The sequence below is a fragment of the Parasteatoda tepidariorum genome, chromosome 8, assembly GCF_043381705.1.
Source record: "Parasteatoda tepidariorum isolate YZ-2023 chromosome 8, CAS_Ptep_4.0, whole genome shotgun sequence".
NCBI lineage: Eukaryota > Metazoa > Arthropoda > Arachnida > Araneae > Theridiidae > Parasteatoda > Parasteatoda tepidariorum.
In genome coordinates this window covers 32,805,798-32,826,950 of record NC_092211.1, presented here as the reverse complement: position 1 = coordinate 32,826,950, position 21,153 = coordinate 32,805,798, and the positions used below count along the sequence as shown (strand labels likewise).

At 26.6% G+C, this 21,153-nt stretch overlaps 1 protein-coding gene and 1 long non-coding RNA gene across 6 annotated transcripts in view; one reads left to right on the top strand and one right to left on the bottom strand.

Annotated features, from left to right (window-relative positions):
- Positions 1-21,153, bottom strand: part of LOC139426315 (uncharacterized) — a 97,759-nt gene that overhangs the window by 12,942 nt on the left and 63,664 nt on the right. For all 4 annotated transcript variants that reach the window (XR_011637555.1, XR_011637553.1, XR_011637554.1 and 1 more), the window contains exon 2: positions 2,157-2,210. This is a non-coding gene — a long non-coding RNA (uncharacterized lncRNA). The remainder of the gene's footprint in view (positions 1-2,156; positions 2,211-21,153) is intronic.
- Positions 1-21,153, top strand: part of LOC107441514 (uncharacterized) — a 158,739-nt gene that overhangs the window by 76,641 nt on the left and 60,945 nt on the right. Inside the window, exon 2 of one of the 2 annotated variants that reach the window (XM_071184610.1) lies at positions 1,786-1,847. The gene's annotated coding sequence lies outside the window, so the exon portion shown is untranslated. Of the gene's footprint in view, positions 1-1,785; positions 1,848-10,851; positions 10,905-21,153 lie in introns of those variants that run through there. The other variant, XM_071184611.1, reaches the window with a different exon arrangement.

The following is a 21,153-nucleotide window of genomic DNA, read 5'->3' as shown; positions in this document are numbered from 1 at the left end:
CTTTTTAATTTGCGCAATGTACATTTTTTTGGCAAGAAAATAGCATGGTAGATTTCACATAATAGAAAATCACAGGATCTTATTTTTCAACATTAATTTCCACATTTTTTTCCTTTGTCTTTGGAATGAAATTAATAAAATTCATGAAGCTATTGTTTTCTAGTACAATATTTTTGTATCCCAAATTTGAATGTATTTACCTGTAATATCTCTTTTTCTTCTACTACTCTGCTATTATTACGTTTTTTATTTTGATTGTTTCCTTAAGCTGAGAGTAAAAATCTAAAAAAATTGTTTCTTTGTTGCAACGCGATTTTTATATTATAGCGTGATTACCTTACTAATAAAGAGATTCGCTAAATGATTTAGGACGTAACTGTCAGTTTCGTGCATGATAAGATGCATGCACAAATTACATTTGACACATAACCAATCATAATCGATTTTACTCAAAATAATAATTTAATTTGTTTTATATGTTGGACGTGGAAAGTGAGGGCACAAGCTTAGTTAAACTGAATTATTTTTAGAACATATATTTTAAGTGGACAATTTCCACTTTCGTAAAAAAGAACTGTTATGTTGAGAAACAACAATTATTGGAAAACACAGTGGGCCAGCATTCAAGGTTTCGTGGCCAAAATTAGTATTTCGATAAAAAAATTGGTTCACAATTTGGGGAGTTTTATTTAGGAATTTTTATGAGCAGGTAAATTGAATTCATAGTTGAAATTTTGAAATACATTAAAAATACCCCAAAAAAATGGCGGCTGAATCATGGCGGAAAAAATAAAAAAAATAACATAGTGCGTTTAAATAATTAAATATAGCAATGAAAATATAATAATTTTCGTAATTTTATATTAAAAATGAAAAGCAAATTATATTTCCGAAGTATTATTACAAAATGACGCGAATTAATTACAAAATAGCGATAAAACATGAAGAAAAAAAAACATAATTTTTGTTTTTCGGTATATTTAGTCCACCTTTGCAATATGGGTAAAATGGGGCAGGTTTTTTCGAAAGAAGAAACATAAAAAAAGACAACAAAAAAAAGTTTAGCTAATTATCTAGCGGAATTTTTTGGAACTAAGTTTCGAAAGTTATTCAAAATGTCAAATGATAAGATATAAACTGTAAGTTTGTCAAGAGTATAAACTAATCCAACAAATTGAAAAATTGTACTACAATTTCAGACTAATTACTCTGATAAAAATGTAACAGTAAGGTGAAATTCCTATATATATATACATGAAAAAAATTTAAAAGTTATATTTGAAAAAAAAATTTTAACAAATTTTTCATTGCATTCTACTCTTGTCAGCCCAAAAAGTAAATTATAATGTTTGGAATGATTATGAATACTTAATTTCGGCTATATTGAAACAGCCAACACATATTTTAGTTGAAATTTAATTTTTGACTTTTGGCCGAAGATCATGGTCTTCTGGCTCACAGTGGAAAGCAATCATTGGAGCTGGTGAACAGCAGCGAACAGTGGGCTTAGCCATCTTCTATTTTAAAACGAATGTTAATTGTTGCTTAAACGTAATAAAGATAAATAAATTAAATGCATTTCGTTAAGTTTTGTTTGCAACACATTATTTGTAAAGAAATAATTATCACTAGTTTGAAATACAACTATAAAAGTTTTTAAATAAATATTAAGAATGTGTTTATAAAACGGTATTGTATTTCAGTATTCGACAAAAAAAAATTAATCTGTTATAAATTGTTTTAAAATCATTACAAAATACTTATGACAACGTGTTTTTCTTCCAGTTCCTTCTATCTTTTTTCCATTACATCATATTGGAAAATATCAAAATATTGGAGAAATAAAAGTAAGTGATATATATTCTTTATTACTAATAGTATGTTAACTGCAATGCAGTTTAAAGTGTTTCGTAGTTTTCAAAACAATTTTGCAACAAATGATACTACACATTTTACTAATGCTGCATTATATTTTTTGTTAGCAATTTTTACATAAAATTTAAATTAATGAACTAGGAATTTAAATTTAGTAAAAAACGCTAATTAAGTAAATTTAAATTAATGTAAATTGAAAGTCATGTATAAAAAATGTAAAATACATTGCTGTTTAAACCGAACTAGCATTTAAAAATAAAGAGAAAAAAATGCTGACATACAACAATTAGTTACAATAAACAGCCTCATCTACGTTTCTCATTCCGCCTTTTAACCTAAGAAAAATAAACCTATAATTAATAACATAGCATAATAACAGCAATAAATAATTAATAGCAACAAATAATTAATAACAATAAATAATCAATAACAATAAATAATTAATAACAATAAATAACATAACATAAAATATTATCTCCTATGGTTATATACTGAAACTAAGTATGGTCAAAACAACCAGCTCTGTAGCATTATGGGAGCACCAAAATGCTCGGTAATTTTTACCGAAGTTATATGGCAATGATTTTGGTAAAATTGACAATAAAATATGGTTTTTGTGACATGAGTTAAAATTTGGTAAATGCAGTAAAATTTAGTAATTTCATTATGATACTTTAGAACAAGGCAAAAAATCTATTTATTCGGTTAAATTTACTTCTTAGTTTTGTATTTTTTACTATGTTTTGTATATTTTTATTATGATTCTTTTGAGTGGTAATAAGAATGATAATTTTGAAAACCAGAATTTCGGGTAAACCGTTACCATATAAATTTAAAAATTATAGAAAAAAAGGAATTAAATACTGTTATTGTCTGAAAGATTACTTATTACACTAAATTCTAATTTCTGTTATTATTACTATTATTTAAGAAGCATTTCACTAGTGCCGGCATTTTTAAACATTCCGACAATTTCTTTAGAGTCCATTATTATGTATAAATAAAAATCAAGGAAAAAAACATTGACAAGTTTTGAGCTCGATTTTGAAAATAAAATCTCCTACCTTTTCAGAAATAAAGGGCTTAAACGCTTAATTATTTAATGCCTATGTTCACAGGTTTTGAGAACATTTTCCGATTTAGTTCAAAGTCAAAAACTAAATCAGAATTCTAAGTTATATTCATAATGCATATTCACATTTAGTACTAGGCCTTTCATTTATTTATTTATTCATTTTTGTATGTTTACAACACATATGTTCATGTGCATTAGAATAATTTATGGCTTCATTGTAAAAATACTTCACTTCATTGTAAAAAAAAAAATTACACCTTAAACCATGCTTTTCAAAAAAAATTGATTTACTCTCGCTTTTAAAAATTAAATATCCTATCTTTTCAGAAATAAAGGTTTCAAACACTTAATTTTTTTAATGGCTATGATCACTGGTTTTGAAAACATTTTGAGGTTCATTTCTAAGCCACGCAAAGCTATTAATTCCAATTACTCTTTTCGGTGTAAAAATAATATTTTTTTTTAAATTTTATCTCAAATCATGCTTTTCTAGAAAACCGATTTACACTCAGTTAAAAATAATATTTCCTGCCTTTTTTTTAAATAAAGACCATAAGCACTTAATCTGTTAATGCTTATGATAGGTTTTGAAAACAATTTCATATTTAGTTTACGTAAATAAAGACCACACACACAACCAGTAATTTCCATGATTCTCTTCGGTACATTCATCATAGAATAGTATCTAATATAATTTAATAAAAAATAATAATTTTCATTAAATTATGCCTTAAACTATGCTTTTAAAAAACGATTTACGCTCTGTTTAAAAAATTACACTTCCTGCCTTTTCAGAAATAAAGGCCTCAAACACTTAATTTTTGAATGGCTATAATCAAGGGTTTTGAAAACATTTTCAGATTTATTTCTAAGTAAATAAAGATCACACACACAGCTATTAATTCTGATTATTCTTTCCGGTGTTAAAATAATATATTTTTCTTAATTTTACCTTAAGTCATGCTTTTCAAGAAAACTGATTTAAACTCAGTTTTAAGAATAATATTTTCTGCCTTTTCAGAAATAAAGGCCTCAAGCACTTAATTTTGCTAATTGCTGTAACCAAGGGTTTTGAAAACATTTTCAGATTTATTTCTAAGTAAATAAGGATCTCACACACAACTATTAATTCCGATTATTCTATCCGGTGTTAAAATAATATATATATTTTTAATTTTACCTTAAGTCATGCTTTTCAAGAAAACTGATTTAAACTCAGTTTTAAGAATAATATTTTCTGCCTTTTCAGAAATAAAGGCCTCAAACACTTAATTTCTCAATGGCTATAATCACAGGTTTTGAAAACATTTTCAGATTTATTTCTAAATAAATAAAGACCATGCACACAACTATTAATTCTCATTATTCTCTCCGATATAAAAATAAAAATTTCTATTTAATTTTAAATTAAATCATGCTTTTTAAGAAAATTGATGAAATTAAGGGCCTCAAGAATTAAGAGTTAAAGGCGTCAAACACTTAATTTTTTAATAGCTATGATCACAGGTTTTAAAAACATTTTCAGACTTAGTTCTGAGTAAATAAAGACCACACACACAACCATTATTCTCTTCGGTACATTGAGCAAAGAATAGTCTGCAATTGAATTCTTCTCAAAATATTTATTAGGCACAAGTCGTGCAAAACCCTAAAATGACTTTTAAGCTTGTGAAGTGAATAATTTTAATGGGAGTGTTTGTTCCAGGCTGCGCACTTGACAGAATACTTTCGAAGAAAAAGGAAACATATGTATTGAGTGTCTGCCATCTGAAGCAGGAACAGCAAATATTTCGAACGTCCTTTTTTTTTAACGTCACTTTTCATTGCAGTAAAATTTTAAAGCAGACGTTCCCAAGCTTTTTCAATAATTTCAGAAAAACTTTGATTTTTCTTAAATCATGAGACATTAAAACTTTTTCTCAATTGTGACATGTAGGTAGACCTGAAAATTACCACTCTCCTTGTGGAGATTCAACAACAAAAAAGTGGCGCCTTAAATTAAGAAAACAACCGGTCTCTTTTTCCTTCTAAATTATATAAACTTTATATAATTTTTTTGTTCTATAACTACAATTCTGTACTTAAAAATGTGTTTAATTTACCTCTACATTGATAATGGTGGCAACTATACAATATTTTTTTTGCAGTGAATAAGTAAAAAAAGTTTGTTTAGGGGATTGCTTTTTATTTGAATTGGTTTTATTCAAAAAAAAAAGAAAAATTAAATAAAAATAATACTTTCTAAAACCACGTTTTTGTAGTGGATAATAACAATCAAAAAACAAAAATTTGAAAAACGAAAAACGTGGGACGCATGAAATACACAACAGTAACAGTATGTGTGCTCATGAGAATATCTGCAATTGTATCTGAATGTGGATGTGGAATATGTTTGTGTATATGCATGTGTATGTGGATGTATAGGTGGATGTGACTGTGCATGTGTATGAGTAAGAAAATGTGTATATGTATGTGTATATGTACTGTTATGTATTTCATGAACCCCACGTTTTTCGTTTTTCAAATTTTTGTTTTTTAATTATTTTTCTCCACTACAAAAACATGGTTTTTAAAAATATTATTTTTATTTTTACTTTTTTTTGTACTTACTTCCAAAATCTCAATTTTTTCACTCACTGTACACAAAACTTTTCAACTGACATGTGACACTAATTTGACATAATCAAATCGATGACAAAAGACAATCGCGAAAATATTAATTTTTCTTTAATTTTAATTTTATTTTACTTTGTATGTCTTTTTTTCTCTTCATTTTCATGTATTCTCATCCAATTCTGAACTATGTGCCAAAATTGAAGTCTGTAGCTAGTCGGGAATTAAGTTTAAAATCGATTACAAAATTCCACCCGAACAGACATAAAATACGAAGGCAAGTTGGTATAAACGTGGTAAAAAATATAGATTGTTTGCAAATAAAAATTGTTTTATATTTATTAGTTAGTGAAATCAATGTGAAAATAAGGGAAACAAATGTAAATAACTTAGTATATTAATTTTAAATTAAAATATATTAGCCATAACCTAACTAAGACAATAACTAAGAGAGCATTAACAAGACATTAGCCTAAGTGAAACAAAAAGTGAGTGATAATATTTAAATATTTTTTTCTTCCTACTCATAAAAGTGTCATAAAGAAAACTTGTTGTTAATAAATGTTTATTTTGCTTCAATGAGGAGTGTTCAGTATTTTAAAAAAATCCTCCTATAAAACCATTTGGTGCCAACGCTACAATTTAGGTAATGCATTCCAACTATAAGTTTTAGATTCAAAGATCTGCCAAACCTTGTCGATAGCCATCCGCAAAACACGTTCTGAAACGGTCATTCCGCTATCGAATACGAGCCAAAATGAAACGTTTTAGATCCTCACAATTGATTCAATCTAGCATAATCATCGAATACCGAATAAAAAGAATTTTGCCGATAAAAATCAGTTCTTTGGCTCGCCTGTGCCAATCAATGAAGGGGAACATTCCATAGCAAGTTCTATCAAACTAACAGCTCAATCATCATTATACGGTGGAAATCGTTAAATTCTTAATACAAAACAAGGGTACTTAACCCTTTTAAGGTATGGATCACGCAAAGGCAGGTGAATAATATGAAAATCGTGAGATGAACTAGACATGTAGAGAAGAGTAGTTAAGTTATAATAAAAACAAAGTTGATGCTTCTGTGATAGAGGCACGATATTGAGATCTTCCGCTTCATGAAACTCACGGAAGAATGAGAAATATGGTTTTACCAATATTACTCTTTTCATTAATAAAAAAAATACTGAATTTATCAAACACTTTTCTTTATACTTCAATCATTATTATACAAACACCTTTTTTCTACTTTTTTGATGTACCTCCTGATGTGTGTGTAGCCAAAATATTGTGGTTGCCACAGATTATTTGCAAATATTTTTCATGCTTATTGTTATTCACTTCTTGAGATTTGTCATGTTAGTCTTGTACTTTTCTAGTTTAACATGTTAGCCAGTTCTAACATGACAGGACAAGTAGAGAAGTATGTTTAAGTAATAGTGAAACAAAAATTATGCTTCTATGATTGATTCAGTATATTGAGATCTTTATTGTCATGAGAAATATAGTTCTATCAATATTAATTTTTTGCAATATTCTCGATTATCGTGAAGAACTGTATCATACCCTCTACACTGTTAAAATTTTCATTCTAAAATTATGGTAAAATAACTAGCAGTTGTCTGTCTACCCGATTAACCGTAAAGTTTACGGTAAAGAACATTTTTTTTTCCTTTATGGTTTTGAAACCATTTACAACTAGCATTTTTCAAAAACGTAAAAAAAATTTTTTTAACTAGTCTTGGAGCTCGGTTTTTCGTTCGTAATGTAATAGGCATTGGAGAGTGCCGGACACTGGAAATTCTTCTTGATTTGAAGAAAATGGAGGAAATATTGTGGTGTCAACACTAGGACTCGAACTCCAGTTCTGCCGGTCATGAGATTGACAGATAAGCCCGCTCGACTATGATGCAGCAGTTGCTACGAACTAAGTAGCTTCATTAGGTGGTTCTAGTTGGTGAGATAAAATTCTGGTTGTTTAACCGTATTAGGGTAAAGAAGTTAATAAACAGTTTTTCTGAAACTTAACAGATTGATTACCATTTTATTTATGGTCATTTGACTGTTTTGATTAAATATGGTAAAATAACCATTCCATAAACTGTTATTTAATTATTTTTTCCGAGAAATTTCTAACAGTGTAATAAGCTCTATTGCTGCACTGTAAAAATTGTGGTTAAATATTTCTCCAAATTTTGTGTTGAACACCCCTGAAAATTGTGTGAATGAACACTTCATTTCAAATTAACACAAAATCGTGCGTTCATATACTTTTTGAAGAGTAAATGGATAGTGCTTACATCAAACTTACACGCATTCAACCATTCAGAAATATTTTTGCTTCCAAAAACACCAATTTTGGCGTATGTTTAGATATAATCCATTAGCAACAGTTGATAGCTTACAATCGAGTATGAAATTGTACGACATTGTATTCGTTTTGCACACTGCTATACATCTACAGAATTGTTTTTAGTTGTGTAATAACGATAATTATACTTTAATTACAAAATATCCGTCAATTGTATGAAATAATTTATAATGTTTAAATTCGATTCGCTACTGTTCTATTAAGTCTAGTTCGAATTCGTATTAATATTTTCCCTATGCTGTGAGTATGTCCAATTTACGAAGTAATTTTATTCTAAGAATTAGTGTGAGTACACATTCTGAAATAAAAGTTCTTATTTTAAATTATAACGTAAAAATAAATTTTCTTGATCTTTTGTGTTTTATATCTCATTCTTATTTTAAATTTTAGTGTTAGACCAAAATGTTGTTAACCGTAATGATAAACTTTACTCTCTCTGGTATCTTATATAAATTAGTTGTAACCATTTTTTTAGAGAAACCCTAAAAATTTTTGCAGTGTCTCTTATAAAGTGTTTTATATTCCTTACAGATATTTTTTATATTTTTATAATTTTAAAAATTAGTGACTTTCACAGCTTTAGTCGTGACTAATTTTCAATTTTTCTAAATTTTTATCTTTATTGTATTTAAGTTTTAAATAAACGTAAAATGATGGCAGATTTGATGGCAAAAATGATGAAATCAGATAACAAGAAAATACCAAATTTAACATATTCAAAAATGGAGCAAAACTAAAACCTGATATCTCAAGAAAAATCTATGAATTAAGTTTTATCAATTTTTATCACTTATAAATTTGAACTGTTGTCATTGTATGTCGAGTTGGTACTTTGGTGGAAGGTGTAGTAAAAACTACATCGAAAATTATTTGTTATAAGCTCAAATGATTTCTAAAAGTTTAACATATTGCAGTGTAATGGCAAATTATGATTGTAAGTATGATTTAGTAAGTTGCTTTTCTATTGTAACAAATTTACGGTACATGGTATTTACCAGAAATTTACCAATGTGAGTGAAAATAATTAAAATTAGCCAATATTTCGAACACACGTCATTTAACGACTGCTAAAAAAAACTTTTTCTTAACTAAATATTTTTCTTTAATAAAATAACAGGAAAATAAGTTATTTTCTTCATTACCTCTGAACAAATCGAAAATATTATTCTTGAGATACAACTGTCTGTGTCATTACTCTGTTATATGTTGTGATAAAACACTTTCTTTTACCTTTTTAAAGGGCACATTATAGCACATGTTTTAATGTGAATGTGAAAGTTACAGATTTTTTTTACACTGACGCGAGTACGAATAAAATTAACTTTAAGTTGAAAATGATGTTTTCTAAAATTGACTTTTCTTGCTCATAATCTTAATATTTTCTCTTATTTTCAACCGATTTAGTTTAAAACTTTCCCAGCATGCGCATTTTTAATTAAGTTATAGTTGCACATATGATTTTGTTTTATTACTTTTTTTATTTTTGGCAAAATTCAACCATAAATTCAGATTTTTCTCTCTCAGAAAAAAATCTAAATTTATCATTTAATTTATCAAAAACTACAAAACACTTTTATTTTCAAAGAGAACTACATTAGTACTATCATCACATTAGTTATGGAATTCTAGACCAAATTGGTTCAAATAAAAATTTGTTCTTCTTCAATAAGAAAAAGCGCTTTTAAAAAAGGACAATTAAATTTTTCACGGAGAAAACAATTGTGGTAAAATTACCATGCTGTATGGTAATGACATTTCTGGCTTAAAAAATCAAAATTCTGGTTAATAAGGCCAAAATATGCGGTATTTAAACCATTCATTTGGTAATTTTTCCGTTTACCCGAACGGTTTACTCGAAACTACGGTTTTCAAAATTATAGTTCTTATTACCTCATATTTAATAAAAAATACAAAACTAAAAAGTAAATTTAACCGAACAAAGGATTCTCTTGCAATGCTCTAAAGAATCATGATAAAATTACCAAATTTTACCACATTAACCAAATTTTATCACACATTATTATGCCATATTTAATTGTTAATTTTACAAAAAGAGCTTCGGGAAAAATTACAGACCTTTTTAATATTCCCATAGAGCCAGAAACACGGCAAATTTTTTCATCTTCTGGTAGTTTTCACCACACTTTTTTTCTCAGTGTGCGAAAGTTCATTTCTTCAACATATGGTATCAATGAATTAGAGACATGTCTTTATCAATATAGTAGGTAACTTACAGTAGGTACATACAAACGAATATTAAAATTGTCTCAATTATACAAACTATCAAATTATTATAAAAAAAAGAATACCTTTTTCCAATCGCTAATTGTATTATCATTTAAAAAATGCATTTTTTGAATTTGTTTCAGATTATAAATCATATAGCATAACCTTTAATTTCAATTTTTAAAAATAACTAAAATTGTCTATAATATTCAAACAAATATTCCAGCATAAAATATTTTAATATATTAAAAAAAACTCGAAATATGAAGTCAGCGTATTATGTTCGAAAGTTAAAGAAACTCGGACAAAATTAGGATGTTAATCAATAGTTTTCGCTCATTTACATGATTAATTTTCATTTCTACACTAAATATCACAGCCACCCACTACAATTTAATCGAGGTTAAGTTTTCAAACCAGGTCGATAACATGCAATTGTGAAAAGAACTTTTCAGCTTAAAGCTCAATCAGATGCAAGTCATCGTTCCCGATTTCAGAATTTCTGACATCCCGTTATACGGATTTCTCTATAAGAAAGACGATATCCCATTTCCTATTTGAAGAGGTGTTTTGTTTAAAAGGAACACACCTTTTTCCCCGTTCGTAAAAGTTATGCAAATAACAGTGGGTTAGTGTCACGTGGTAGGCGGTATTTTTACATAGTCCTCAACCTTGAAAGCGATATTAGTACGTTAAATCAAAAAAGGCAAGCCTCGGATTGAGAAGGTGGCATTCAATTGTTGGGTAAGTTTTTGATAATTATATTTAATTGAATTTCTCGTTAACAATTTTTTATTTGTGGTTTCCTGCAATTTTGTAATTTCCTTGATTCTAAATAACCATTGGCTAATTTACTTTTTATTTCAAAAATCCATTAAGGAAGTTCCTTTTCATTAGAATAGTGATATTCTTGTCTACAAACAAATTAAACTAAACTCTTACGCAAAAGTAATTGTAGAGATAAGTTTAGTAACTATTTTTATTATAGTATTTATAATCTTTAGTGGTTTTTTATGAAAACCGTGGAAGAAGTTTTTTTCGAAAAAATAATGTTTATCATAATTATTTATTCCGAACTTTAAATATTTTTCCATTAAAAAAGTTTTAGAAGTAAGTTTCTTTTCAACCATACTTTATATAGTATACACTTATGAAGCTTATATTTATCATATGATACTTTTAAACTCATTGAAAATACTTAATCTATACAATGTCATATGATACTTTTACCCCCCGTATGAGTATGTGAAGATCATGTGCAGTCGTCTTTAATGTTAGGCGGACGATACCATCACAATACGATTTCACGATACCATATCAATTTGATTACTCATTAAAAATGTCATATGATACTTATGAATAAGAGTATGGGAAGAGCATGTGCAGTAACGTCTTTAATGTTTGGCAGACGATACCGTATCACGATACGATTTCGCGATACCATATCAATTTGATTACTCATTAAAAATGTCATATGATACTTCTGAGTATGAGTATGGGAAGAGCATGTGCAGTAACGTCTTTAATGTTTGACGGACGATACCATATCAATTTGATTACTCATAAAAAATTTCATATGATACTTCTGAGTATGAGTATGGGAAGAGCATGTGCAGTAACGTCTTTAATGTTTGGCGGATGATACCATATCACGATACGATTTCACGATACCATATCAATTTGATTATTCATTAAGAATCTACTATCATAATAAAAACATCAGATGAAAGTCAAATTAATATTTAATTTTTCTTTGTTAATTAAGTATTAATGTAAGCATTATTACACAATAAAATAAATTATGGTGCTTCATCAATAGCATGTTAAGACGAGAGAGCTCTCCCTGTGTTCACTTCAATCTTCAACCCCTAAATTGTTTTACAATCATTTTTTTCCTTAACATAAACAAAATATAGCATTAAAATAATTTTTTTTCGATTAAAGAGTCCCAAAAGTCTTTATTAACTCAAATTTAGTTTCCGATTCTATTATGATAAAATTTAGATCCTGTTGTTTGACTCAGCTATTATTTCAACTTCATCATCAAATTGTTTTTTTCTTTTCATAAAAAAAAATCTTATTTGATTTTTCCATTACTATAAAACACATTTAATAGATTTCGTCTAAAAGAACAACTAGCAGCAGTACATAAAATTTATTATTTTTAGAAATAGTTACGTTGCTTGCAACATTTTCACTCCACTTTTCTCGACTTGAAGTTATTGCAAAAAAAAGCTGTCTAACATCTAACCCACATGGCTTTTCTCACTTTTATAAACTTAAACGCAATCATATACTTATCAAACAGCAAAACAGTTAATAATTTAACTATGAGTTTTGGGGAACATAAAGGCTCTTAAAAATTTTTTTAGTTTTATGCGCAAGAGTTGAATAAAGATTAAAATATGCACAAAAATAATAAATGATTAAAGCATAAATAAGAGTATGAGTTTTTGAATTTTATGCACTTTTAATTCCGAATTTTAAGCTAAATATTGCACTGGTTTGAAAAACTAATGCAAAAAATCAGAATATTTTTTATTTTTATAAGTTTATTTTAAAAAAATCATTTTTTTCATTTAAGGAAAAGAAAACATTTAAAACAGAATTCATAAAAAAAAAAGACTTGGATACAAGGAATTTATGACTGCACTGAAACATTGCTCAAAACAAAATTTCCTATAAAGATGTAGTATTAAACCGCAAAATAATCCAGAAAAGTTAAAAAAAACATTTACTTGACCATCCTTTTGACAGAAGGAGGATGGAGATGGAGAATGACAGAAGCAGTGATGAGCTATACTGCTGCCATCTATTGACCATAAGAGTATTTATTATAAGATATATTTTTATAACAATATTGTATCTTTTCTCTCTTATAATATTGTATCTTAACTATCTTATAATATTTTATTTGTACTATTTCGAAAGAAAACTTGTTTAATATTTTTCTTTTGGTTTTTCAAAAAATGTATTCTTTACATCCTAATCTTGGTTTTTAAGAAGTTTGTAAAAATCGAATTACATTTGAATTTTTCCTTTATGAGAGCAACAGATTGAAGGGGAAATTCAGCAAACATATTTGAGATTCAAAAAAAAATAATAAAGATGAAGAAAACTTAATCGAATTCAAACAAATTTGAAAAAAATCATGAAACATAACTATTTATAAAAATTTACGTAAAAATTTATATGTAAACAATATAATACGGCATTAACGTATTAAGCACATATATGATAGATATCGAACAGTGAGCGAATAGCTTCATTTTCCACAAATGAATTAATGTTAACACAAATCTAATCATTAATCTTTCTTTTTTTTAAAAAAAATTATCCTTAAAACATTAAAAGTTACACTTAAAGGCAAATATTTTTAAAATTTTTAAAATATTTAAAAGTCAAGTAATTATTTGTAAATGTGTCGTGAGTTATTTGTAGATCGTGCAGTGCGTAGTCAAATTTCAAAACATTTTGAATCATTATTATCAAAAGATATTGGATTGGATAATTATTTTCGAATGTTGGATAATTATTTTGAATGTTGTATAATTATTTAAAAGGTATAAGAAAATTTAATACTTATTAATTATTATTATTAAATTACTTTTTACACATCAAAAATTAAACCTGAGCGGAAATCAATTTTAGATTTCGTCGAAATTTTTAATTTTTGTGAAAAATTAGGCAATTATTAATAATTACTTCAGTTCAAATAATTGTTTTGAAACCAGTTCGAATTATTTTTATTTAAAAAAAAAGAGAAAAAGAAATCTTATACATCAAAGAAATCCTCTAAACGCAAATCGTTTTTGCAATTCATGGAAAGGTTTAACTTCTTGAAAAATAAGTACTTAAAAGTTCGCTACGAAAAAATTTAAATTTGAGCAATTTTCTACAAACAATAACGTTTAAATCAAGTTTGCGTCAAGCATTAGAAACTTATTGCAGATTAAATTATAAACGGAGTAAAAAATTCTGTTAAACGTACTGTTCTGTAAGATGACATTTCTAATAAAAAAAAATTAAAAAATAATTATAATCAATAAAGCCAAAATATACGGTATTTAAAATATTCATTAGGTAATTTTTCCGTTCATATGGTAGTGGTTTACCGGAAATTCTGATTTTCTAAATTACAGTTCTTATTACCACAATTTTAGCAAAAAATTCAAAACTGAATATTGAATTTAAAAGAAAAAATGGTCTTAGTGTCATAATCTTAAATATCATGATAAAATTACTAAATTTCATCACGTATTATAAAGCCAGATTTTAATGTTAATTTCACTAAAATCATTACCAAAAAACGTTGGTAAAAATTACTAAGTTTTGGGGTCTTCCCTTTGAGTTAGAAACATGGAAAATTTTACCATATTCTGGTAGTTTTGATCATACGTTTTTTTCAGTGCAAGATATTATTATTCAAGGTGAGGTGAATAGTGAAATTTGAATAGTGATATTATTATTCAATGTTGAGCAGATTTTTCTTGAACATATTCAAATGTTGACAGAATAGTTCAGTTTTCTTAGATGCAGATAAATTTTATTTCAACTGGATCAATTTTCACATTTTTAATGTTCTTATCTCATTCTGATCTAGGATATTACATTAAAATTATTTATCATACAGTTTATTTGCACAAATGTAAAGCTATTTATTTTTCATTCACAATCTTTATATTTAAAAAAATTAGCATGCATTTAAATTATTTAACATTATATATATCGATATAGTTAGCTTTCCATTTCAACTGAAGATAGTTGATAATACTTTATCCATTTATCTCATCAAAATTGAATTTTCTAAGTGTAATTTAGTTAGCTTTCTAGATTACATTTTTTCATGAAAATTTTTTATTTAAAGCTTCAACTTGATTATCAGTTCTTAAAACTTTTATTCAGGTTTTCAGAAAACGTTCTTATTCTACAACCTAAAAGTACAATAATTTTCATATAAATAAAATTTTTAAAGGGAAATCGCGATCTGACAATAGCTCTAAGCAGTTACTCAGTAGTCTTATTTTTCAGTAATGTGTTTACTGTTAAACGACAAGCTTACCTTTCCCGATAACTTTCTGAAATATGAGATCATTTTTTACTTAATTAAAATTTACACAAGCATATTTATGTATATACAAACACTAAGAACACACAATGAGTGTTCAAAACTACTAAGATTTAGTAAAATGTAACGTGTTTCTGGCTCTATAAGAACACCAAAAAATTCGATAATTTTTACCGAAGTGCTTTGGCAATGTTTTTTTGTAAAATATACAATTAAATATAATTTTATAACTTGTGATAAAATTTAGTAAATGTGATGAAACTTGTTAACTTCCTTATGATACCTTAGAGCATGGTCAAAATAAAAGCATTTATTCGGTTAAATTTACTAATTTTGTACCTTTTACTAAATGTGTGGTAATAAGAACTGTAGTTTTCAAAACCAGAATTTCGGGTAGACCATTACCACATGAACAAAAATATTACCAAATGAATGGTTTAAATAATGCATATTTTGGTTTTTTTAACCAGAATTTTAGAGTTTTTTTGACAGAAATGTCATTACCATTCAGTATATATAATTACGTACCAGATTTTTTTTTCCGTGTACATTCACTACTTTTTTTTCTGGGTAATTTTAGTCATTAATTTTTATAAAATTGAAACAGTTAAATTTTTTAACTCTTTTGAGTTATTGAACACTAAAATCAAAGAAAACAACTAATTTAATAATTTCCTGGCCCTGTTCAATGCTGCTTTAACATTAAATTGACGAAGAAATGCTCAACGAAAAAAAATGATGAAAAATTTTTATAAAATAAGAATAAAATTTATTCTCCACGTTACATATAATAACCATAAGTTGAAGAAATTTAATTTTTTTAAATACCCATATAAGAAAGCGTTAATATTTCATATTTCAAGAAATAAAATTTAATAGCATTAAATAATAAATTTATATTATTAATTTATTTAAAATATTGAAATATAATATTACAAATGTTTTTAATGTTATTTATAAACATCCTGAATCTTATTTTTTTTTATCTAAACAATTTAATACCAACAAATATTGGAACTGCTTTTTTCAGATAAAACTGGTAACGTTATTTACAATATGACAACAACACTCGATAAGTGTGGTTATGTAACAATTAAACAATTGATAAATTGATAAAGCAGTAAATGCTATTCATTACACTTTCTATTTATCTTATCTTAGAAAGTTGCAAGCAAATAAATTTTTTTATCATTTATTTAGATAAAAACTAATCATGATATGAATATTAATGTTTTATGATTTTATGAAGTTAATGCATAATTGCAGGGTTATACAGTCATTGAAACCTGTCACAGTTAATATTTAATATGATACGGTTTTGTGCGGAATATTTAACATTTAATGATAAATATGATATACTTATGAAATAGGTTTAATGTGATGTGTTTGCATTATAAGTTTAATAAATCGTGTTTAATGTTATATGTTTAACAGTTCATGTTTAATATAATAAGTTATATGTTAATATTACATGCTAAAGAATTAATGTTAAATGTTATAAATTTGAAAATTAGTATTTTAAAAGTTGCATTAATATTTTATTTAACAGATATTATTAATTTGATAGTTTAGTGTAACGGTTAATAATTTATCCAAATTATAATATGCTTAGCAATTAAAATTTTCAAGAATATGTGGTTAAAATTTCCAGATTCATCCGTGAAACTTTTAATATTTTTAATATTTATAACTTATATACATGTTTTTAATATATATAAAATGAAAACTGCATTATTTATATAGTTTCGCTTAAACTGACCAATTATTAATTTTATTTAAGATTTAATTGAAATAAAAAAATTCTAAATATTTTTATTTATTTTAATTATTAAATCAGTTTACTTTATTTTTATAGCTTTGTGAAACTGCTATCCTTGTTGTAATCCGGCACATTTTGCATTAACATTTTTTGAAATAATTGCAAAGAAATTAGTTTTAGTTTCAAATTGTTCGCAGCATTCAAGAAATTATTAAAAAATAACTATTCATTTGATTGTTGTTAAATGATACTCAAAAATAATGTATTGCCTATTCGTATTCAAAAACAGTTTAATTGTCATTTTAATTGTCACTTTATACGAAAAACAATTTAATTCCTATTATATAGATTAAAAACACCATACTTTATTTGAAAAAAAAACTTGAAATTAATCTCTTACAGAAAAAATTATTTTAATAATTTCTGAAAATCAATTACATATCGATAAGATATTAAAATAGATATCGAAAACGCGAATTTTAAATTTTCATTTCTTAGAAATAATTTATAAGCGTTACCAATTCAAAAATTTTTACGATCATAGCTCAATAATAAAAATAATAATAAATATCAAGTATTCAGAAAAATTAATTTTTCTCATGAAAATATCTTTTAATTCTAGAGTTTCGTAATTATAAATAAAGTTAAACTTAAATTTTAATTTTAAATAATTAATTAAACAAAGATAATTTTAAATGTTGATAATCCAATCATATAAATATTTTAAAAAATATTATGGATGTAAATACTATTTGACAAAAGAGTGAAAGTAAACAAAAGTAAAGGCATTCCTAAAATAAACCAATAAGACTAAAGCATCTGATTACAGATTTTGAAAAAATTACTATTTATTAAGAATGGCCATATTTCTCTGAGTGAAATGAGATTACTTATTTTCGAGCTAGCTCAAAAAAAGCATACTTTCTATCAAAAAAAAAATTTGTAAAAAAAATAATAACTATAATGAAAGCATGCCATACGCATTTTCTTTTTTAAGAATAACAAGCGGAGATACGAATTTTAGAAAAATCATTGTAATAAAAATGATTACATTTTTCATCTTTTAGAGCTTTAAAAAAGCAAGGATTTTGAAAACAATTATTGTAAATCATTATCTACTAAACTGCGTCATTATTCATTCCGTCAATTATTTCGAATGTTTTCTTAGAATGCATATCTTAATAAATAGGAGCTCATTTTGGGAAATTTCGATTATATGGTATGTTATTATATTTTTAATTTAAAGTATCCTTTAGTTATATTTATACTCTAGAACAAGTACACTGTTAAAAACATTTATGAAAAATGGTTAAGTAACAATTTATTTAATTTTTATTTAACCATATCCAAGCAAAACAGTGAAATAACCATAAGTAAGATGATATTTAAACTGTTAACTGTGAGAAAAACCATTTATCAACTGCTTTCACCTAATACGGTTAAACAACCAAAATTTTGTCTCATCAACTGGACCCATTTAAAGAATCAACTTAGTTCTATGCAGATGAGCACATATTGTTGCCAAAAAAGAGCTAATCTGTCAGTCTCTTGACCGACACAACTGAGACAACTTGACCGACAAAACTCTTCATGTGAAGAGTTTCCTGTGTCCTGTACTTCCCAATTAGTGTCCTACACTTTGTAATGCCCATTCGTTCACGAAACGCTTAGATCCTATGTTCAGTTAATTTCTTTCATGGTTAAGAAGAAAAAAAAGAAAAAAGAGCATCATAGATCGTGTTTAACTTGAACAAGTTAACTATAGCTCGAGACATTTTTTAAGAAAATCTCCTCTGAGTTTTGCTATGTTGAAATATGCTTGTTACGTTACAGATTATTGCTACTACTTGACCGATTTTATGAAAACAAAATGAAGAAAAAAATTTCTTCATGCGATGTCGCGTAAAATTTTAAAATGCTGCAGTTGTTTAGTCACCAGCCAGGATCGAATTCACAACCCCCAGCTCTAAACCAGAGCAAGCGTGTACGACACCAAAGTGTCTATAAGGGATTTTCATGAAAAATGACATTCAAAAAGGAAATAAATTTAAATACTAATTACAAATAAAATTAATCATCATTCTTTTGACTACCAGTAGACTTCGGCACACACTCGACATGCAAGAAGAAAACAATTCGAGATTAGTTATCATGCTACGTAGTAATATGGTAATAACAGTTTTGGGTTTAAAAGAATATATATATANTATAGATATATATATATAGAAAGATAGATAGATAGATATATTATATTGTATCTATAATATATACGGTATTTAAACCGTTACTTTGGAAATTTTTCAATTCATATAGTAACTGTATACCGCAAAATCTGATTTTTTAAAATTCAGCTCTTATTACCACACACTTAGTGAAACGTATAAAAATCAAAAATAAAGCTAACGAAATAAATTATTTTTATGATTACCAATTTTTACCACATTTATCAAACTCTATCACATATTTTAAAACCATATTTTAGTGTTAGTTTTGCCAAAATCATTACCACAACTCTCCGTTAGAAATTACCAAGGTTTTTGGTTTCCAATATATATTGGTTTCCCATAAATTTTACTATATTCTGGTAGTTTGGACCATGCTTTTTTTACTCAAGGTAGATTTGATTAAGTTTGTCAGGTTCTGAAGGCCAATAAGTTGTCATGTTAGATGTTCCAACAAAATTTACTTGCTGTTAATCCTCGTTATATTCTGAAATAAGTCCTATATAACCCAGTTCACCATGACTTACTAGCAAATCATAGTCCGACTATTATCTCATCAGTACTACAATCAGTAGAACTTACTGAATCATCGGTTGTGCAAACGAAGCTGACTACATACATCCGTTGCAATACACATCTAAAATATTTCAAATATCTCAGCATATGCATAAATAATAATGCATGTGATATTCCTACACTATAAAAAAATTCGGGATCAAAATACGGTAAAAAGTACCAGCAGCCAGGGTACCGGTACTTTTTACCGCAAAATACATTTTCGACGAAGCAAATATGGAACAAAAAAACTGATGTGGCGCAATTTTTACAGTAATAATTACAATAAAATCGCTGAATCACTCTAGTTAAATAAATATTGCTATAAAAATTACGGTATACTACTCTTTCGGTAAAATGGACTTGTTAATGCACCAAAAGTGCCGGTACTTTGCACCATAATTTGATCCGAATTTCTTACAATGTAGTACAACGAAGCGTTTGGAATGAAAAAAATAAATAAATAGTTCCTATTTTACTCGTTTTCCAAATATATTTGCTTCAAAAAAATTTTATATGAAAAAAACCAGTAAAAATCATTAATTAATATTGTAAACATAAACTTCTACCCCCTTTCCGGGATAAAATTATAGAAACAAAAATCACCCTCTTTCTAGAAAATCTTCTTTATAAACAAGTTTTAATTTTCTCTAATTATCCAATTCAAAAGGAATTAATTTGAACAACAATATAGTGCTATTACGGTTTGTATAACGGTTATGACAAATATAAGCGACATATTGCCAAAATTTTCATCAATGTACTAGAACAAAGAGAATTTATTTCTTTTTGGTGAATCCTCTGTCCCTTAAAAGTGTAGTTCTTTGCAGCATACAGACTCAATTAAACCTGTTTTAAAAATTTAAATTGTAACCTACACCTCAAAATCCAATTTTATTTATCTACCTGACAACAAAGTCTTATAACATCGGCTTTAAAAAAACGAAAACTTTGTTTTCAGTCTTTAACCTAATTTTATTTGTTTTCTCTTACGTGGGATTCCCTCATAAATTCTGAAACAAATCTAGCAATGGCCTCGTTTTGTTTGACCTTATAGAGTCTGGCTATCCGTAATAAATATACGCATTCCTTTTGCTTTTGATTCAAAGGTATGAAAAAAATGACATGAAAATACATTCCTGTTAAGTTGTCTGGGTTTTAATTTTGGTTTGGAGTTCCTCAAACTTTCGTATACTTTCTTCTAGGAATAACAGAAAATTTTATACGTGCTTGTATTTGAAGATGAATGTTCCTAAAATAAATAGGTTGTTTTTTATGAGATTATATTTACTTTCTTCCTTTAAACGTGATATAAAACTTTAATTTTTCCTATACCTTATATTTTTTGTTGAATTAAAAGCTTTAGAAGTTCCTTACCATTAGGACGCC